The sequence below is a fragment of the Sapajus apella genome, unplaced genomic scaffold (assembly GCF_009761245.1).
Source record: "Sapajus apella isolate SASKATOON/1434 unplaced genomic scaffold, GSC_monkey_1.0 scaffold4, whole genome shotgun sequence".
NCBI classification, from domain to species: domain Eukaryota; kingdom Metazoa; phylum Chordata; class Mammalia; order Primates; family Cebidae; genus Sapajus; species Sapajus apella.
Genome location: NW_022436944.1, coordinates 32,222,299 through 32,241,578, shown reverse-complemented (window position 1 = coordinate 32,241,578; position 19,280 = coordinate 32,222,299). Strand labels below are relative to the sequence as shown.

The window sequence follows — 19,280 nt, the reverse complement described above, 5'->3', positions numbered from 1 at the left end:
TGCCTGTAATCCCAGCACTTTGGGAGGCTGAGGTGGGCAGATTGCTTGAGCTTAGGAAATTAGAGACCAGCTTGGGCAATATGGAAAAACCCCATATCTACCAAAAATACAAAAAGTTAGCTGGGTGTGATGGTAGGCACCTGTGGTACCAGTTACTCAGGAGGCTGAGGCAGGAGAATTGCTTGAACCCAGGAGGTTGCAGTGAGACAAGATTGCACCACTGTTCTCCAGCCTGGGTGACAAGAGGGAGACTCCATCTCAAAAAAGAAAGTCAACAGGAACAGATCTATAATAAAGAAAACATAGGCAGAGAAGGAAAATCACTCTAGATAGAAGTATGTAGAGAAAGATATACTGAATTTGCTTAATGAAATGGTAAATTTGTGGGCATACCTAAATATATATTAACTGTATGAAACTTTTTTTTTAAAAGTAAAACTGTTCGTGACCACACTGGGCGACGTGGTGAAACCCTGTCTCTATGAAATGCAAAACAAATTAGCCAAGCATTGTGGCACGTGCCTGTAGTCTCAGCTACTTGGGAGGCTGAGGTGGGAGGATGGCTTGAGCCCAAGAGGTCAAAGCTGCAGTGAGCCATGATTGTGGCACTGCACTCTAGCCTGGGTAACAGAGTGAGACCCCATTAAAAAAAAAAAAAAAAGTGAAACCAGCAGCCCAGGTGTATACTTTTCTCCAGAAATGTTAATCTGCCTATACTGACTAGTACAGAGAATGCAGGCAGTTGGGGTTGCCAGGAGTGAAATTTGGCCAGGTGAGTATTTATAAAAGATGAAGACATGAGAGACTTCAGTGCATTTGCAATGAAGTGAATATTGTAAGGGACTAAAGCTGGTCAAGATGGGAAAAGAAAGGGAAGCTTAAATAGATATGAAAAGTGGTGAGATCAAGTGGTTGGCAGTTTGAGAAGGGCAAGAATGAAAAAGGCCAGAGTAATCCAAGAAGAAACTGAAATCGCTGCAATAAGGAGTTACGTTCTCAGTGAAAGGATAGACTAGGAGAAATAATCCATCCCTGGCAAAGGAAGGCAAGGAAATGTGTCTGTTTTGGCTTGTGGGCTCTTATGGTCAAATCACAGGCCAGTAGTCACATGGGTTGGAGTTTGAATTTAGACCATCCATGTGGGTGTGGCCCAGAAAAACTACCAGCCGATGAATTAGCATTAGAAATGGTTCTGGGTTGGTTACCCACCTTGGAAGTAAATGGAAAACCTACCTGGAGGCACATATGCCAGCTCTGCCCCAAGGAATTTTCACAAATAAGGCGGGGGAGAATGTGAGGTCACAGTCAAACTTATGGACCATGTGAGAAAAGAAGCCACCGTGAATGAGAGTCACCGAAAGCACAAACAGTTTTAGAATTCCAAGAACTTGGCCAGGCGTGGTGGCTCATTCCTGTAATCCCAGCACTTTGGAAGGCTGAGGCAGGCAGATCACGAGGTCAGGAGTTTGAGACCAGCCTGACCAACATGGTGAAACTTCATCTCTACTAAAAATACAAAAATTAGTTGGGCGTGGTGGTGCGTGCCTATAGTCCCAGCTACTCAGGAGGCTGAGGCAAGAGAATCACTTGAACCCAGGAGGTGGAGTTTGCAGTGAGCTGAGATTGTGCCACCGGACTCCAGCCTGGGTGACAGAGGGAGACTCTGTCCTCAAAAAGAAGAAAAAAAAGAAAAAGAATTCCAAGAACTTTAAGAAATGTAATTAACAGACCTAGATGACTTAAAAGGCATGTTTGCAATGATTAAAGAAACAATAAATACTATAAAAACCTAAGCAATTACTGAGATTAAAAATATAAGTTTTGAAAGAAAACTTTTAGAAATGAAAAATACAGACATTGAACTTTAAACCCAAACGCATTCAACAGCAGAAAGACCAAACTGAAAAAAAAAAAAAAAAAACTGATGAATCAGAAGGTAGGTTAGAAAAAGTAAACTTAGACTGCAGTACAGGAAGTTAAAAAGAGGAAAAATATTTTTAAAAAAGAGGTTAAGAGACACGGAAGATAAAATAGAAAGGAATATTAGCTTTCAAAAATATTTGTTTTCTCTCTCTTACTGTTAGAGTTTAATTAACCCAACAATAAACTCTGATTCTAAACCCACAGCTTGACATTTTCTCTTAGACAACAGGAAGTGAATCAAATGCTAATTGTAGCAATGCACTAGTTATAAAATAATATTTTCCTTAGATATTCAAAAACAATTTCAGCGCAACTTCCTGGTATCCTGTGCCTAGATAAGAAAGTGTATTTGTAACAAAGGCACTGTGTACTTTAGAATTTCACTGCAAAAAAAAATTTTTTTAACTGAAAAATAAATCAAGGAACCTAATTCCCAATGTGAGAAAGAATAAGGTAAGTGTCATTTGCCATGAAATCTCCTTCACAGGTGTTGGTGCCCGCCTTTCATGGTAGGTCAGCCAACAGTGTTAAGCCTTCAGAATGGCATCCTAGGTGATGTTCGTGCTGGTGAAATTGAGCAAGGAGGTGGTGCGTAGTTCATGGGTTACCTCCTTAGTGGTTCGTGGTCACAGGCTGCAGCCCAACCCCAGCCGGCACCCTGTGGTCTCGGGTCTGGTTCCAGAGGTTAAGGCCATTGGGCTGAAGTTGTTACCACCCCTAGAAAAGCGACTCTGAGACTCTGGCTGGATCATGTACACGCACAAGCATAGGTTGAGTAAATAAATACTACAAGTCTGCACTGCCATAGGGTCACAGCTGGGGGAAAGGCACTCCCTCCACAGGGCTGGTGTAAAAACTCTCAACACATGGCCATCTCGCCCGGTACGTAAGCACCAAGGGTATGTCCATGTCTATATTTCTTCTGGGAATGCGTGTCTTAGAAACCTAACCCTGTCTCTGGCAGATCTTTCTCTAAGTCTTTTGAATACATTAGCTTTTTTCTCTGTCAGTAGAAACTCTTTCAGTAATGAATTCCGTATGTATATATTTCTGGGTAAGCCGTGGTAGGATTACCTTTCTTTGGTCAGTAAAATTACTCTCTCACTCCCGGAAATCATTATATTTAATAAAGCCTAAGTGCTGGAGGAAGTCACAAAGAAGGGGGCAGAGTGGTCCTTCTGCCCTTGGGGAGCTTACAGCGTAAACCAGGCAAAACAAAAACAAGACAAAAAACTCTTTTTCACATGATTTTATGGATCCACACTTGTTGAAGGAAAACCTTTGTCATGGACAATATTATGAATGTCTTTTTAAAAATGCTTGATTGACACTCAAAACAGGAAAATTAAGGAAACTTTGGCAGCCAGGGTAGCCTCCAGGAAAATGGGGACAGGAGGCCCAAACAGGATGTTACTGCCGACGTCTGGGAAAGGGAGTGGAGAGGGTAAGGGAGGCTGGTCCCATCAACCATGCAGACACGCTCAGGAGGACTAGGGGCAGGACAAAGCTTGTCAGAGAGACCCCAAGCCCTACCCCTGGAAGACTCAGGAAAAACAACGTAAGGAGTGAAGGTGGCTTCCTAGGTGGCCTTGGTAGAGGGCAGGGAAGGGAGAGGATGAGTTTAGCTGAGGTGGTTGTGTGACATCCAGGGGACAGTGTCAGGAACATATGTCCAGAGGTCCTGGACCAGAAACCAGGTACAGGGTACTGGGGACAGAGTAGGTATCTGAGCACAGATAGAATCGCTGAGGGACAGATGTGAGGGAGAAGGCTGGGATAGGAACCTTAAACCCCTTCTATTTTGGGGAGTGGGAGAGAGAGGGAAGCCTGTGCATAAAGTGAGAGGAAGCACAGCTCCAAGAGAGAAGTGTTGAAGGAAGAGAGGGTTTGAAGCATGGTGATGTGGTCAGTAGTCAGGAGGATCACTGAGAAAAGGTCACTGGATCTGGCCGCTGTAGTCTGAAGCCTGCAGAGGGAGCAGCTCCAGTAAGTGAGGGCACTGGCCCCAGGTCAGGGGAATGGAGGAGAGAGGGCCCTCATGGCCTCAATCATGTGTAGACAAGAAGGGAGTGACCAAAGATGGGACAATCACGGGTAGAAAGACCATAAATAGAACAAGGTCTGGGGCATCCAGGGTGGAAGGGGATAGCAGTATTCACAGGGGGACAGATGGATGAAAACATGCTTCTGAAAGAGGGGAGGGCTGACTAGGAGCCCTGGATAGACGGGGCTGCTGGCGAGAGCTGTGACAAGGCAGGGGTAAAGGGGAAGGGTTGGGGGAGAGAAGAAGATGAAGGGGCCAGGCAGGGTCAGAGGGTGAGGGAGAGGACAAGGACGACAGTGATGACAGTCTGTAGGATTGGATACCAACCGGACAGATCACAGCAGAAACTCAGGAGGGCCCCTGGACTTACCTGCTGCTTAAAAAATGAGCCTGAGGTCACGCCGGGATCAGCCCTCCTTTTTCTAGAGCCATGGAGACCTTGAGGTCTGCAGAGGCAGCCACACAGCTGGGGGCGGCTTCCTTCTGCAAGCACCCCGCAGTCCCCAGCCCAGCCAGTCCCTCTGGCTTCTTGGTTCGTTTCTGAGGTTTCCTCTCCTCACCCACAACTTCCAGGGCAGGGAGGTGATGCTTCCAGTGCAATTCCTCCTGAATTCCTGCCCAGCCTTGTGAGAGTCTCTAGCTGTCCAGGAGAGTCCAGCTCTGTCATTCTTGCCCACTGTGATGACCCAGACAGGCCCTTGGATCGCCCTATTGCGGGATGACAATGACAGCTGTGAGGAGAATGGGCTGGAGCTGGGGAGGTGGAGGCATCCCTGTGAGGAGGGATTGTGTGGTCCAGAGGGATGGTGCTGGAGTGAAGAGAAGACGGGAATGTGGGGGCAAGTGTGTAAGTAGTGGCTTTCATATGGGGTGAGGGAAAGAGAAAAAGCAAGGCTGGTCTCATACCAAGTGGCACTGGGGGTTGTCATCTGGATGAGAGGCTTCTGAATAAGAAGTGCACTAGGTGAGTCTGTGACTCCCAGGTGTGTTTTCTCCAAGCCTGGGAAACCTCAGGGAAGAAAGCAGATTCTGAGAGGGGATGGAGGGTGAACAGAGCCTCTGAATGGCAGGATGGAGGCATGAGAGGGGACACTTCTGAGGTCCAGTATCTGCTGGGGCTTCCCTGAGAGATTCGGGGCCAAAGTCTGAGCCCAGTTCTGGGGTGGCAGTGGGAGGCCCAGCCCCACCTCCCAGCTCCTGCCCTGGAAGCAGCGATAGCCATCTGGACCCGAAGAAGTGGCCAGACCTCTCTCACTAGCCTGAAAAAAGAAATCCCTCCCCCTGACCTAACATGATACAGTTTTCCACAAGAGCATTTTTTTTTGTTTTGTTTTTACCTCTGGGAAATAAAGCATTTGTTTTCCAAGAGACTGATTGTTGGATTAAAAGACTGGGCTTTGCAAAAAAAGTTTTAAGAAAATAAAACTTTTCCAGTTGATGCCAGGAGTGATTTCCTTACCCTCAGGATGAGGCCCACTCCAGGGTGTGTGCAAAGCTGCAGTCACACCCTGAGACCAGGGAAGTGTGAGGTTCAGGAAGCAATCTCTCAGCACACTATTGTGTCCAATGAGAAAGCCATAACCAAGGACAGACGTGATAGCCACTTGCACAAACCGATAGTCATGCATGACCCTCTACCACACACAGACTCTAGCAGCACCCCTGCCCTAGAGGTAGCAGCTCAAGCAGTTTGCTCTTGGGGCAGGGGGCTGCCTCCCCTCCAGGGTCACCTGTGTCTCTGGAGATGCCCTCCCTATGTGCTCAGCCTTCCTAGGTTTTACAGCCCCTTGAAGGCTCTCTGGGGCTGAAACCTTGGCGGTGGCCACAGCTTCAGAGCCTCTCCTCCCACACACACTGTGCCGTAACAGGCTGGTTATGTGTCTCAAACCCCCACCTTACTCCTCCCCGCCACCCCAACCAGACTGTGAGGGCAAGATGGCCTCCTTGGCTTCTTCATTCCCAGGGCCTGGCAGAGCTCCTCAGCTGTTCTAGTTTAATGAACAGACTGATGACTTAATTCCCAACCAGCTCTTAGATCCCTTTGGGTATAGTATAAACGTACTGTTCCTGAGCGGTAAGGAGACACTGCCAACTTGCATCTCTCTAAAAACCCCTCTGACACCCAAAGGCTGGCAGAAAGCTAAAGCCAAGATAGGACTGTACCCCTTTCCACCGCTGCACCCACCGGGCCACAGGCTTGGCGCTGAAGCCGGCAGGGGGAGCAGCTGGGTTAGCAGCCATCTGTCCATTCTGTCCTGCAAGTGACCTGCTAGCTATGGTCCAGGGTGAAAAGATGTGATGAGTGGGGTCAGATTGCCTGTCTTGGGAATTTGGTGTGAAAATAAGCACACAAGTGCCAGGTCACAGCAGATACGTAGTGTACATAGAGTGGCTTAGGAAGGCGGGAACTGGTGTGATGGTTAATACTGAGTGTCAACTTGATTGGACCAAAGGATACAAAGTATTGACCTGGGTGTGTCTGTGAGGGTGCTGCCAAAGGAGGTTAACATTTGAGTCGGTGGGCTGGGAAAGGCAGACCCACCCTTAATCTGGGTGGGCACCATCTAATCAGCTGCCAGCACAGCTAGAATATAAGCAGGCAGAAAAAAAAAACGTGGAAAGACTAGATGGGCCTAACCTCCCAGCCTACATCTTCCTCCCATGCTGGATGCTTCTCGCCCCCAAACATCAGACTCCAACTTCTTCAGTTTTGGGACTCGGCCTGACTTTCCTTGCTCCTCAGCTTTCAGACTGCCTATTGTGGGACCTTGTGATCATGCGAGTTAATACTTAATAAACTCCCCTTTATATATATGTGTATGTATATCCTATTAGTTCACAAGGTGTGTGTGTGTATATATACACACATATGTATGTATGTATATCCTATTAGTTCACAAGGTGTATATATATATGTATGTATGTATGTATATCCTATTAGTTCACAAGGTGTATATATATATGTATGTATGTATATCCTGTTAGTTCTGTCCCTCTAGAGAACCCTGACTAATACAACTGGCCATATGTAAGCTTAAGTTACAAACTACAAATAAGCAGAGGAAGACGCCAGCTGGTAGCCAGAGAGAAACCAAGTGGAGACTTTAAGAGCGTGGGGATCAAGAACAGCTTTGTGGGAGTGAGTTTCGTAGGTGAGGAGGGGATACCACATGGACACGAAGTGGGATGTGGCACAAGTGTGTGATGAGTATGTGTGTAGGCAGTCTGACTGCTGTGCAGGAACACCAAACATGCTCTGTACCTGCGTCAACTCTGGAAACCTCCACCTCACCGTGGCTGGTTTCCCAGATCATGGCTTCACTGCAGGTCTTGTCATCTCTCAGAACTGCGCCACCTGTGGACTTCAGCCCAGATCCTGTTCTAGCCACAAACGGCTAATCCCGTTCCAACCACTTTCTCCCTTCGTCCCACATCTGCTCTGCAGGCCTCCAGGTCCTCAATCTCTTGACCGAGCTGCCACACCAAGCTGGAGCTCATGGCTGTCCGCCTGAACCACATCTCACCAACACCCTAAAACTCTCTTGCCCCACTATCCTCACACCTGTCCAGAAAAACTCCAGTCCTCCATTGACCCCCACAGCCAGCCTTCTCTTTCGTAGCATACTGTTAGCTGGCCCCTCAAATCCATTCTCTTCTTCTTCCGTAGTAATAGTTTTGGTTGGGAACATGGCTGCCAGCTAGACTTCTTTTTCAGAAGTCCTTGCAGCTAGGTGCCTGAGTTCTTGACAATAAAATGTGAGCAAAGGTGATGTGTACAACATCTCTGTTATTTGTCTAAAAGGAAATTACTTGCTTTTCACTTCTGCTCCTGCCCCTTCCAGAAGCCGGGATGTGGTAGAGACTCAGCACCGGCCATGCAGCCACATTAATGTGGCCTGTGGGATGTCAGGACAAGATGGAAGGGAACTGGGACCTTGGATGGTTCTAGAACATGAACCATACCACCAGCCTGGGCCACTCTCCTCCCTTTGGACTGTCATATAAGAGAGACATAAACATTCATCTTACTTAATCTGCTCTTGGTTATAGCAGATTCTATCACAGCCAAATTCATGGAGAAAAATGCCATAACCAGTCAGGGCAGTACCGCTATAAATTCCTGTCTCCAGCCTCAGCTCACCTTGCTTGTACTGTTCTTGGTCAGCTCCCTTTTAGATTTCCCTTAGTAAAACCTTCCCAGTCTTATGAGGCTCACAGGCTCCCATCCAACACCTCTCGCTGTGAAGCAACAACATTGTCTCATGTCATCAAACGTTGAGCCCACTAAGTAGGCTCTCCTAACACATCCTGCCTGCTCCTGCGGCTCTTTCCTGTCATCCCACGGTACAGGTGTCCTTCTCTGTGTGCTCTGGTCAGACTCCTTAGATTAGAATCCCAGCTCCACTACGGACTACCTGTGCAACCTGTCTCAACCTCCATTTCCTCAACTGTAAAGTGGAAATTAGCAACAAGTGTTGTCAGATTAAATGAGATAATGCATGTAAAGCGATTATTAGTACGAGGCTTGTGTAGCAGGCGATGGCCACGCACTGCTGACACTGCTGGAACAGATGTGACTGCATCGCTACCTGATGAAAGCCTTTCACGGGATCTCCATAGCCTCCGGAACAAAGTCCAAAGTTTTTAATGTGTTAGGCTCTCACGTCATATTTGCCATTTACTCTTTGAATCTTCTGCCACCCTCTGCTTTTAACACTATGCTCCAATGATATCAAACTCCCTACAAATCTAATGTCAACGTCCACTCATTTGACAGACATATATATTAAAATGCCCACTATTGGAGTGCTGGTGACTACTCCACAAATTAATTTTCCTTCCTGGAGGAATCCCAATTACCTCCTAAAAACATGCCAACACGAAAAAGAGCCTATTTTCAATCTTGGGTCTAGGAAGTGATACGGAATTCAGTTTCCTTATTTATAAAATAAAACAGGTAACATTGCTTTTATCTCTAAAATGTGATGGTATGCTAAGGTGGCCATGGGAAACAACTAATCTTTATATCCACTTTAAGTCTTAATATGTTGTTTAAATGCACTTGAAGTACTACATCCTGTGAAAGGGAATGAAGTTCCTATAAGAGAGACAGGACAAGAGCCAGAAGGTGAGGCTGGCAGCAAAGGGATGCTAAAGAATAAAAGGTCCAGAGTGGACACAGAGGAAAATGGAGAAGGGGAAGCCCCTCAGTGGGAGCCAGCCCAGGTTTCCACAAAGCCCGGCAGTGCCAAGTTCCTGTCTCTTCCTCTTCCTGCCTTCCCAGAAGAGGTGAGAAGAACCCTGACGGAGTACTTAGCACAATGCAAGGCTGCTCTGCTGGCCAAGAATGCTTGTCAGGTCAAATAAAGCTGCCTCCATCCTTTTAGCTGAGTTATCTGTGGGTCATTCTAGGGACTGGGGCAGGAAGAGCAAAGGCCAGAGGGACACTGCCTAGAGATCCCAACACAAAACTTAAACACAGATTTATCAAGCACTGCACTTCCTGATAAAGAGATTATGGGTGAGTCAAACCCATTCTGGCTTGAGCCACATTGGGCTACAGGAATTTTTTCAGGATATTAATTCTAGTGTTTTTTTAGAATGTGGGCCCATGACCAATTCATCATAGAGTCTCCAGGACAGTATCCTGTTCTCTAAATTAGGCAGAAAATGTCTAAAGTGTTCTTCAGATGCCCATTAAGTAATGCTGTGACCAAATAGTATCAATTCAAAAATCAAAAAACCTAGTATGAATGCAAATATTATTTAAATAAAGGCATATGAAATATATTACAATAAATCTATATATCATTAAATAAATGTTTAAGCTCTTTTAATAAGACTTTCAATGGAGACACACAGCCAATCTCTGGCTTACCTCCAAAGGCCCTAAATAGTCATATCATGAAACTAGGAAAAGGTACCTGGTGGCAGATACTCTATGCCAAATATTGAAGAGAACATAAATAACTTTGCAAGCTCAAATCTATAAGGTGGTGGCAGAATTATGAACAGGTGGAAAACAGTGGGCCAGAGGCCAAAGTAATAGCATTCACCATGGAAGACGGCAGTAGAGTTTTCTGGACAAAGACTTAGAGGCCAAAGGTGAGGCAGTAATTCCTACCAGTCTTTCATTTCAAATAATGGCAGGACTCACCAACTTAAATACCAAGCTGACTGGACACTCCCTATGTTTACTAAGACTCTTCACAATCACTACACTTTCTCTGACAGAACTTTCGAAGCATTAAATAAATCGCTGAAGGAAGCCAGATACCAGCGCGTTTCTGCACAGGGGCAGACATTGCTAGCTGCTCACCAACAGTCATCACCCTTCCTTACCAAAGAAGCCCAATTTTGTCCACGACAAGAATGTGATCAACTCAAACCTCAGTTTCCTCCAATGTGCATCACCTGATGAATGAATAGTTTATATCCATACAACAGAATATTTTTCAGCAATAAAAAAGTATGAAGCACTGACACATTATACAACATGAAGGAATCTTGAAAATCTTACGTTAAATGAAAGAAGTCAAACACAAAAGACCACATGTTGTATGATTCCATTGATATGAATGATCCAGAACAGGCAAATCTATACAAACAAAAAGTAGATTCGTGGTTGCCTAGGGCTGAGGGTGAGAGTGAAATTGGGAGTGACTGCTAATAGGTATGGGGTTTCTTTTTAGGCAAATAAAAATAAGATTGTGGTAATGATTATACAACTCTGTGACTACACTAAAAATCACTGAGAATTCTACACTTTAAATGGGTACTAGAATTATATCTCAGTAAAGCTGGGTTTTTTGTTTTTTGTTTTGTTTTGGTTTTGGTTTAAGAAGCCTTTACTCATCCTTGCATGTAGGCTAGGGTAATTTTTTTTAATATTTTATTGTGTTTTAGGTTTTGGGGTACATGTGAAAAACATGCAGGATTGTTGCATAGGTACATACATGGCAATGTGGTCTGCTGCCTTCCTCCCCATCACCTATATCTGGCATTTTGCCTCATGTTATCCCGTCCCAACTCCCCTGCCACCGCCGCTGTCCCTTCCCTAGATCCCCCCCACAAACCCCAGTGTGTGATGCTCCCCTCCCTGTGTCCATATGCTCTCATTGTTCAGCACCCGCCTATCAGTGAGAACATGCAGTGTTTGATTTTCTGTTCTTGTGTCAGTTTGCTGAGAATGATGGTTTCCAGGCTTATCCATGTCCCTATAAAGGACACAAACTCATCATTTTTTATGGCTGCATAGTAGTCCATGGTGTATATTTGCCACATTTTCCCTGTGCAGTCTATCATCGATGGGCATTTGGGTTGGTTTGAAGTCTTTGCTATTGTAAACAGTGCTGCAATGAACATTCGTGTGCATATGTCCTTATGATAGAATGATTTATAATCCTTTGGATATATACCCAGTAATGGGATTGCTGGGTCAAATGGAATTTCTGTTTCTAAGTCCTTGAGGAGTCGCCACACTGTCTTCCGCAATGGTTGAACTAATCCCACCAACAGTGTAAAAGTGTTCCTATGTCTCCACATCCTCTCCAGCATCTGTTGTCTCTGGATTTTTTAATGATCGCCATTCTAACTGGCATGAGATGGTATCTCAATGTAGTTTTGATTTGCATTTCTATAATGACCAGTGATGATGAGCAAAATTTTCATATGTTTGTTGGCCTCATATATGTCTTCTTTTGTAAAGTGTCTGTTCATATCCTTCGCCTACTTTTGAATGGGTTGGTTTGTTTGTTTGTTTTCTCGTAAATCTGTTTTAGTTCTTTGTAGATTCTGGATATTAGCCCTTTGTCACATGAGTAGACTGCAAAAATTTTTTCCCATTCTGTTGGTTGCCAGTTCACTCTAATGATTGTTTCTTATGAGGTGCAGAAGCTCTGGAGTTTAAGTAGATCCCATTTGTCTATTTTGGCTTTTGTTGCCAATGCTTTGGTGTTTTAGTCATGAAGTCCTTGCCTATGCCTGTGTCCCAAATGGTTTTGCCTAGGTTTTCTTCTAGGGTTTTTATGGCGTTGGGTCTTATGTTTAAGTCTTTAATCCATCTGGAGTTAATTTTAGTGTAAGGTGTCAGGAAGGGGTCCAGTTTCTGCTTTCTGCACATGGCTAGCCAGTTTTCCCAATACCATTTATTAAACAGGGAATCCTTTCCTCACTGCTTGTTTTTGTGAGGTTTGTCAAAGATCAGATGGTTGTAGATGTATGGTTTTGCCTCTGAGGCCTCTGTTCTGTTCCACTGGTCTATATCTCTGTTTTGGTACCAGTACCATGCCGTTTTGATTACTGTAGCCATGTAGTATAGTTTGAAGTCAGGTAGGATGATGCCTCCAGCTTTGTTCCCTTTTTTTTTTTTTTTGAGATGGAATCTTGCTCTGTCGCCAGGCTAGAGTGCAGTGGCGCAGTCTCGGCTCACTGCAACATCTGCCTCCTGGGCTCAAGCGATTCTTCTGCCTCAGCCTTCCAAGTAGCTGGGACCACAGGCACGTGTCACCATGCCCGCCTATTTTTTGTATTTTTAGTAGAGATGGGGTTTCACCATGTTGGCCAGGATGGTCTCAATCTCTTGACCTTGTGATCCACCTGTCTCGGCCTCCCAAAGTGCTGGGATTACAGGCATGAACCACTGCTCCCGGCACAGCTTTGTTCTTTTTGCTTAGAATTGACTTGGCTATGCGGGCTCTCTTTTGGTTCTATATGAAGTTTAAGGTAGTTTTTCCAGATCTGTGAAGAAGGTCATTGGTAGCTTGATGGAGATAGTGTTGAATCTATAAATTACTTTGGGCAGTATGGCCATTTTCATGATATTGGTTCTTCCTAACCATGAGCATGGAATGTTTCTCCATCTGTTTGTGTTCTCTCTTACTTCGTTGAGCAGTGCTTTATAGTTCTCCTTGAAGAGGTCGTTTACATTCTTTGTTAGTTGTATTCCTAGGTATTTTATTCTCTTTGTAGCAATTGTCAATGGCAGTTTGTTCTTGATTTGGCTCTGTTATTGGTGTATAGGAATGCTTGTGATTGTTGCACATTGATTTTGTATCCTGAGACTTTGCTGAAGTTGCTTCTCAGTTTCAGGAGATTTTGGGCTGAGATGATGGAGTCTTCTAAATATACAGTCATGTTGTCTGCAAATAGAGAACATTTGACTTCCTCCTTTTTTAATTGAATACACTTTATTTCTTTTCCTTGCCTGATTGCTCTGGTTAGAACTTCCAATACTATATTGAATAGGAGTAGTGAGAGAGGGCATCCTTGTCTAGTGCCAGATTTCAAAGGGAATGCTTCCAGTTTTTGCCCATTCAGTATGATATTGGCTGTGCATTTGTTGTAAATAGCTTTTATTGTTTTAAGATATGTTCCATCAATATCTAGTTTATAGAGAGTTTTTAGCATAAAGGGCTGTTGAATTTTGTCAAAGGTCTTTTCTGCATCAATTGAGATATTCATGTGGTTATTTTCTTTGGTTCTGTTTATGTGGTGAATTTGGTTTACAGACTTGTGTATGTTGAACCAGCCTTGCATCCCCGATATGAAGCCTACTTGATCATGATGGATAAGCTTTTTGATGTGCTATTGCAATTGGTTTGCCAGTATTTTATTGAAGATTTTTGCATCTGTGTTCATCATGAATATTGGCCTGAAGTTTTCTTTTTTAGTTGTTTCTCTGCCAGATTTTGGTATCAGGATGATGTTGGTCTCATAAAATGATTTTGAAAGGATTCCCTCTTTTTGGATTGTTTGGAATAGTTTCAGAAGGAATGGTACCAGCTCCTGTTTGTATGTCTGGTAGAATTCGGCTGCGAACCCATCTGGACCTGGGCTTTTTTTGGTTTGTATGCTATTAATTGCTGCCTCAACTTCAGCCCTTGTTATTGGTCTATTCAGGGTTTTGACTTCTTCCTTGTTTAGGCTTGGGAGGATGCAAGTGTCCAGGGATTTATCCATTTCTTCCAGGTTTACTGGTTTATGTGCATAGAGTTGTTTGTAGTAATCTCTGATGGTGGTTTGTAATCTCTGGTGATATCCCCTTAATTGTTTTCTATTGCATCTATTTGATTCTTCTCTGTTTTCTTTTCTATTAATCTGGCTAGTGGTCTGTCTATTTTGTTGATCTTTTCAAAAAACCAGCTCCTGGATTTATTGATTTTTGAAGGGTTTTTTGTGTCTCTATCTCCTTCCAGTTCTGCTCTGATCTTAGTTATTTCTTGTCTTCTGCTAGGTTTTGAGGTCTTTTGATCTTGCTCCTCTAACTCTTTCAATTTTGACAATAGAGTGCTGATTTTAGATCTCTCCTTGCTTCTCATGTGGGCACTTATTGCTATATATTTTCCTCTAGACACTGCTTTAAATGTGTCCCAGAGATTCTGATATGTTGTGTCTTCATTCTCATTGGTTTCAAAGAACATCTTTATTTCTGCCTTCATTTAATTGTTTATGCAGTCAACATTCAAGAACCAGTTGTTCAGTTTCCATGAAGTTGTGTGGTTCTGAGTTAGTTTCTCAGTTCTGAGTTCTAACTTTATTGCACTGTGGTCTGAGAGATGGTTTGTTATGATTTCCATTCTTTTGCATTTGCTGAGGAGTGATTTACTTCCAATTATGTGGTCAATTTTAGAGTAGGTGTGGTGTGGTGCTGAGAAGAATGTATATTCTGTGGATTTGGGGTGAAGAGTTCTGTAAATGTCTGCTAGCTTTGCTTGGTCCAGGTCTGAGTTCAAGTCCTGGATATCCTTGTTAATTTTCTGTTTCATTGATCTAATGTTGACAGTAGGGTGTTAAAGTCTCCCACTATTATTGTGTGGGAGTCTAAGTCTCTTTGTAAGTCATTAAGAACTTGCTTTATGTATCCGTTTGCTCCTGTATTGGGTGCATATATATTTAGGGTCATTAGCTCTTCTTGTTGCATTGATCCTTTTACCATTATGTAATGTCCTTCTTTGTCGCTTTTCATCTTTGTTAGTTTAAAGCCTGTTTTATCAGAGACCAAGATGGCAACTCCTGCTTTTTTTTGCTCTTCATTTGCTTGGTAAATCTTCCTCCATCCCTTTATTTTGAGCCTTTCTGTATCCTTGCATGTGAGATGGGTTTCCTGGATACAGCACACTGATGGGTTTTGACTTTTTATCCAATTTGCCGGTCTGTGTCTTTTGATTGGGGCATTTAGCCCATTTACATTTAAGGTTAATATTGTTATGTGTGAATTTGATCCTGCCATTTTGATGTTGGCTGGTTGTTTTGCCTGTTAGTTGATGCAACACTTCATTGTGTTGATGCTCTTTACCATTTGGTACATTTTTGGAGTGGCTGGTACTGGTTGTTCCTTTCTATGTTTAGTGCTTCTTTCAGGAGCTCTTGTAAAGCAGGCCGGGTGGTGATGTAATCTCTGAGCAATTGCTTGTTCGTAAAGGATTTTATTTCTCTTTGGCTTATGCAACTTAGTTTGGCCCGATATGAAATTCTAAGTTGAAAATTCTTTTCTTTAAGGATGTTTAATATTGGTCCCCACTCTCTTCTGGCTTGTAGGGTTTCTGCTGAGAGATCTGCTGTGAGTCTGATGGGCTTCCCTTTGTGGGTAACCTGACCTTTCTCTCTGGCTGCCCTTAGCATTTTCTCCTTCATTTTAACCCTGGTGAATCTGATGATTATGTGCCTTAGAGTTGCTCTTTTTGAGGAATATCTTTGTGGTATTCTGTATATTTTCTGGACTTGAATATTGGCCTGCCTTGCTAGGTTGGGGAAGTTTTCCCGGATAATATCCTGAAGAGTGTTTTCCAGCTTGGATTCATTCTGTCCGTCACATTCAGGTACACCTATCAAATGTAGATTAGGTCTTTTCACATAATCCCATATTTCTTGGAGGCTTTGTTCATTACTTTTTATTCTTTTTTCTGTAATCTTGCCTTCTCGTTTTATTTCATTGAGTTGATCTTCAGTCTCTGATATGCTTTCTTCTGCTTGGTCAATTCGGATATTGAAACTTGTGTATGCTTCATGAAGTTCTCGTGTTGTGTTTTTCAGCTGCATCAACTCATTTGCATTCCTCTCTAAGCTGTTTATTCTCGTTAGCATTTCGTCAAACCTTTTTTCAAGGTTCTGAGTTTCTTTGCATTGCGTTAGAACATGTTCTTTTAGCTCAGAGAAGTTTCTTATTACTCACCTTCTGAAGCCTGTTTCTGTCAATTCATCAGATTCATTCTCCATCCAGTCTTGCTCCCTTGCTGGTGAAGAGTTGTGATCACTTGGAGGAGGAGAGGCATTCTGGTTTTGGGTGTTTTCATCCTTTTTATGTTGGTTTCTTCCCATTTTTGTGGATTTATCTCCCTGTGGTCTTTTTTTAGTTGGTGACCTTCAGATGGGGTCTCTGAGTGGATGTCCTGTTTGTTGATGTTGAAGTTATTTCTTTCTGTTTCTTAGTTTTCCTTCTAACAGTCAGGCCCCTCTGCTGTAGGACTGCTGGAGGTCCACTGCAGACCCTGCTTGCCTGGGGATCACCTGCAGTGACTGCAGAACAGTAAGGGTTGCTGCTAGTTTCTTCTATTATCTTTGTCCTAGAAGGATACCACCAGATGTCAGCCTGAGCTCTCCTTTATGAGATGACTCTTTGGATATATGGAGGTTGGGGAGCTGCTTGAGGAGACAGTCTGTCCTTTATAGGAGCTCAAGTGCTGAGCTGCGAGCTCCATTGTTCCATTCAGAGCTGCTCAGAGGTATGTCTAAGTCTGCTGCAGCAGAACTCATAACTGCCTTCTTTTCCCAGGCACTCTGTCCTGGGAATGTGGGGCTTTATTTATAAGTTCCTGATGTGTGGCTGCCTTTTTTCAGAGATACCCTGCCCAGCAAGGAGGTAGCCTAGTCACAATCTGCCAGCAGAGATGTTGCTGAACTGCCATGGGTTCTGCCCAGCTGCTGTGTGAACCTCCTTGCAGTTTTGTTTATAGGGGTATAGTTAGAACTGCCTCGGTAATGGCAGTCTGCCTCTGTAATGGCAGTCTGCCTCTGTAATGGCAGTCTGCCTCTGTAATGGCAGTCTGCCTCTGTAATGGCAGGCTGTCTCTGTAATGGCGGACTGCCTCAGTAATGATGGACCACCTCGGAAATGGCGGAATGGCTCGGTAGTGGTGGACTGCCTCAGTAATGGCGGATGCCCTTCCCTCACAGAGGTAGACCGTCCCGGGTCCAGCTATGCTTGCTCAGAAACTCTCAATCCAGAGCATTTTAGATTGCTGGTCTTTGTGGGGGTGGGACCAGCCGAGCCAGATCACCTGGCTCCCTGTTTCAGCCCCATTTTTTTCAGTTGAATGGGTGACTCTATCTCCCAGGCGTTCCAGTCACCAGTTGAAAAGGCACCCGGATTTGTGTGAGTTTTTGTGTGGAGACCCGCTGCGCTGGCTGAAACAGCTGTGCTGGGGGCTCACGGTGCTTTTCCGCCCAGGAATCTCCTGGTCTGTGGGCAGTAAAAATTCGTTTGGAAATGCGGTTATCACTCACCCTCTGCATTTTCACTGGGAACTGCAATCCAGACCTGTTGCTATTCGGCCATCTTGGATCCCTTCAATAAAGCTGTTTTTTAAAAATAACAAAATCTAATTTCCTGGTATACCCGCCTGTAGCACATGGAGTGCTCATATGCTACAGTTCAGGATAGTAAGTTATTGATGGAAGGATACTACAGGAAGTTAGTAGCTTCCTTACAAAAAGGACTCAGCTAACTCATGTCTGTTGCTTTTTGCCCTTGCTCATCTTCCTATCTGGAGCAAGGTCTACGCCCTTGGGGTCCCTAAAAACCACAGCATGCTAAAGACAGCAGAGCAGCAAAACAGGAGGTGACTGGCAATGGACGGCACCCTAGGACCACTGCATTAGCCTCGATTTTTCTCTCTCTGGAGTTGTTATGGGAGAAAAATAGACCTGTATTTGGTTAAATGAGCATAAATTTTTCCATTACTTGCAGCTAAATGGTATCCCTAATGATATAAACCTATCTAATATCAGCCTATGCTTATTCTTAGAGCCAAGAAGGCAAAAGGCAAAAAGAGACTCAGAAAGAAGTAAAAAAGTTGATTGCAAATGTAACCTTAAGGCACCATGGAGTTAATTTCCTTTTTTAAGGGCAAATAATGTATTTTCAAACTATTTTTTCCCAATTGTGATATATCTCCAGGGGAGTGCTCACCCCTCTAAAGACCAATCATTAAAACATGCGTTAGTATTGAAATACTGAGAAACCAAGTATGAACAAATGACATATTTGTTCAAAGTGAATAACGTTGAACATCATCAATTCCTTTTTTTTAAAGTAAGTTTTTATCAGTATAACAAGAACATCTGGTCTTTGAAAACTTAGAAGACATCTCCCATTAAAACCTATAGACCTGGCCGGGCGCGGTGGCTCAAGCCTGTAATCCCAGCACTTTGGGAGGCCGAGACGGGTGGATCACGAGGTCAAGAGATCGAGACCATCCTGGTCAACATGGTGAAACCCCATCTCTACTAAAAATACAAAACATTAGCTGGGCATGGTGGAGCGTGCCTGTAATCCCAGCTACTCAGGAGGCTGAGGCAGGAGAATTGCCTGAACCCAGGAGGCGGAGGTTGCGGTGAGCCGAGATCGCGCCATTGCACTCCAGCCTGGGTAACATGAGTGAAACTCCGTCTCAAAAAAAAAAAAAAAAAAAAACAAAAAAAAAAAAAAAAAACCTATAGACCTGGTTAGCCTTAACTTCTTAAAGAACAGTGCTAACAGGGAGAAAGCAGAGGCTCACCCATATAGTTCACTTACATATAAAATGTCTGTTGTCAGTATACGTATGCAGGATGTTTGTGTGTCCCAGAGAATTAAGTCCAATATTATCCTGAAATATTAAAGGTAAAAATTAAGGTAGAAAAAATTATTAACAAGCAAGTATTTACATGTTTATTTTCTAGACCCATAAATTAAGTCGTCTCTTGTAGGGCTGTAGGGCCCCTCAGGGTCGTAGGGTGTCCCTTATGCTGTGCTGAGATGCAGGATCTGAGAAGAGACAGGACACTGAAGAAGTGAAAAGCATCTGGACTCAGGGGGCCACGCCACCTGTGAACAGAGATTGGCGAGCCCTGCAAATGCCCAGAAGCATCTGTATTTATTAGGTACAACAGGGGACAGGGTCATGAGTGAGGTCATCATCTGTAGGCTTAGTGATAGGGCATCCATAATCACATAAGTCACAAGCAAGGGGGATACCCCATTATGTCACCTGGGCAGAGAGGTGGGCCGTGGGCAGTAGGGGTCCATGCCATGCACAGTACTAGAGGGTCGTGT

The 19,280-nt window shown here is 44.0% G+C and overlaps 1 long non-coding RNA gene across 1 annotated transcript; it reads right to left on the bottom strand.

Annotated features, from left to right (window-relative positions):
* Positions 1-18,025: 18,025 nt before the first annotated feature.
* On the bottom strand, positions 18,026-18,930 carry LOC116541734. The gene is made up of 2 exons (XR_004264919.1): positions 18,688-18,930; positions 18,026-18,354 (listed from the first exon to the last, which is right to left on the bottom strand). It is a non-coding gene; the product is annotated as an uncharacterized LOC116541734 (long non-coding RNA).
* Between the last annotated feature and the right edge of the window lie 350 nt (positions 18,931-19,280).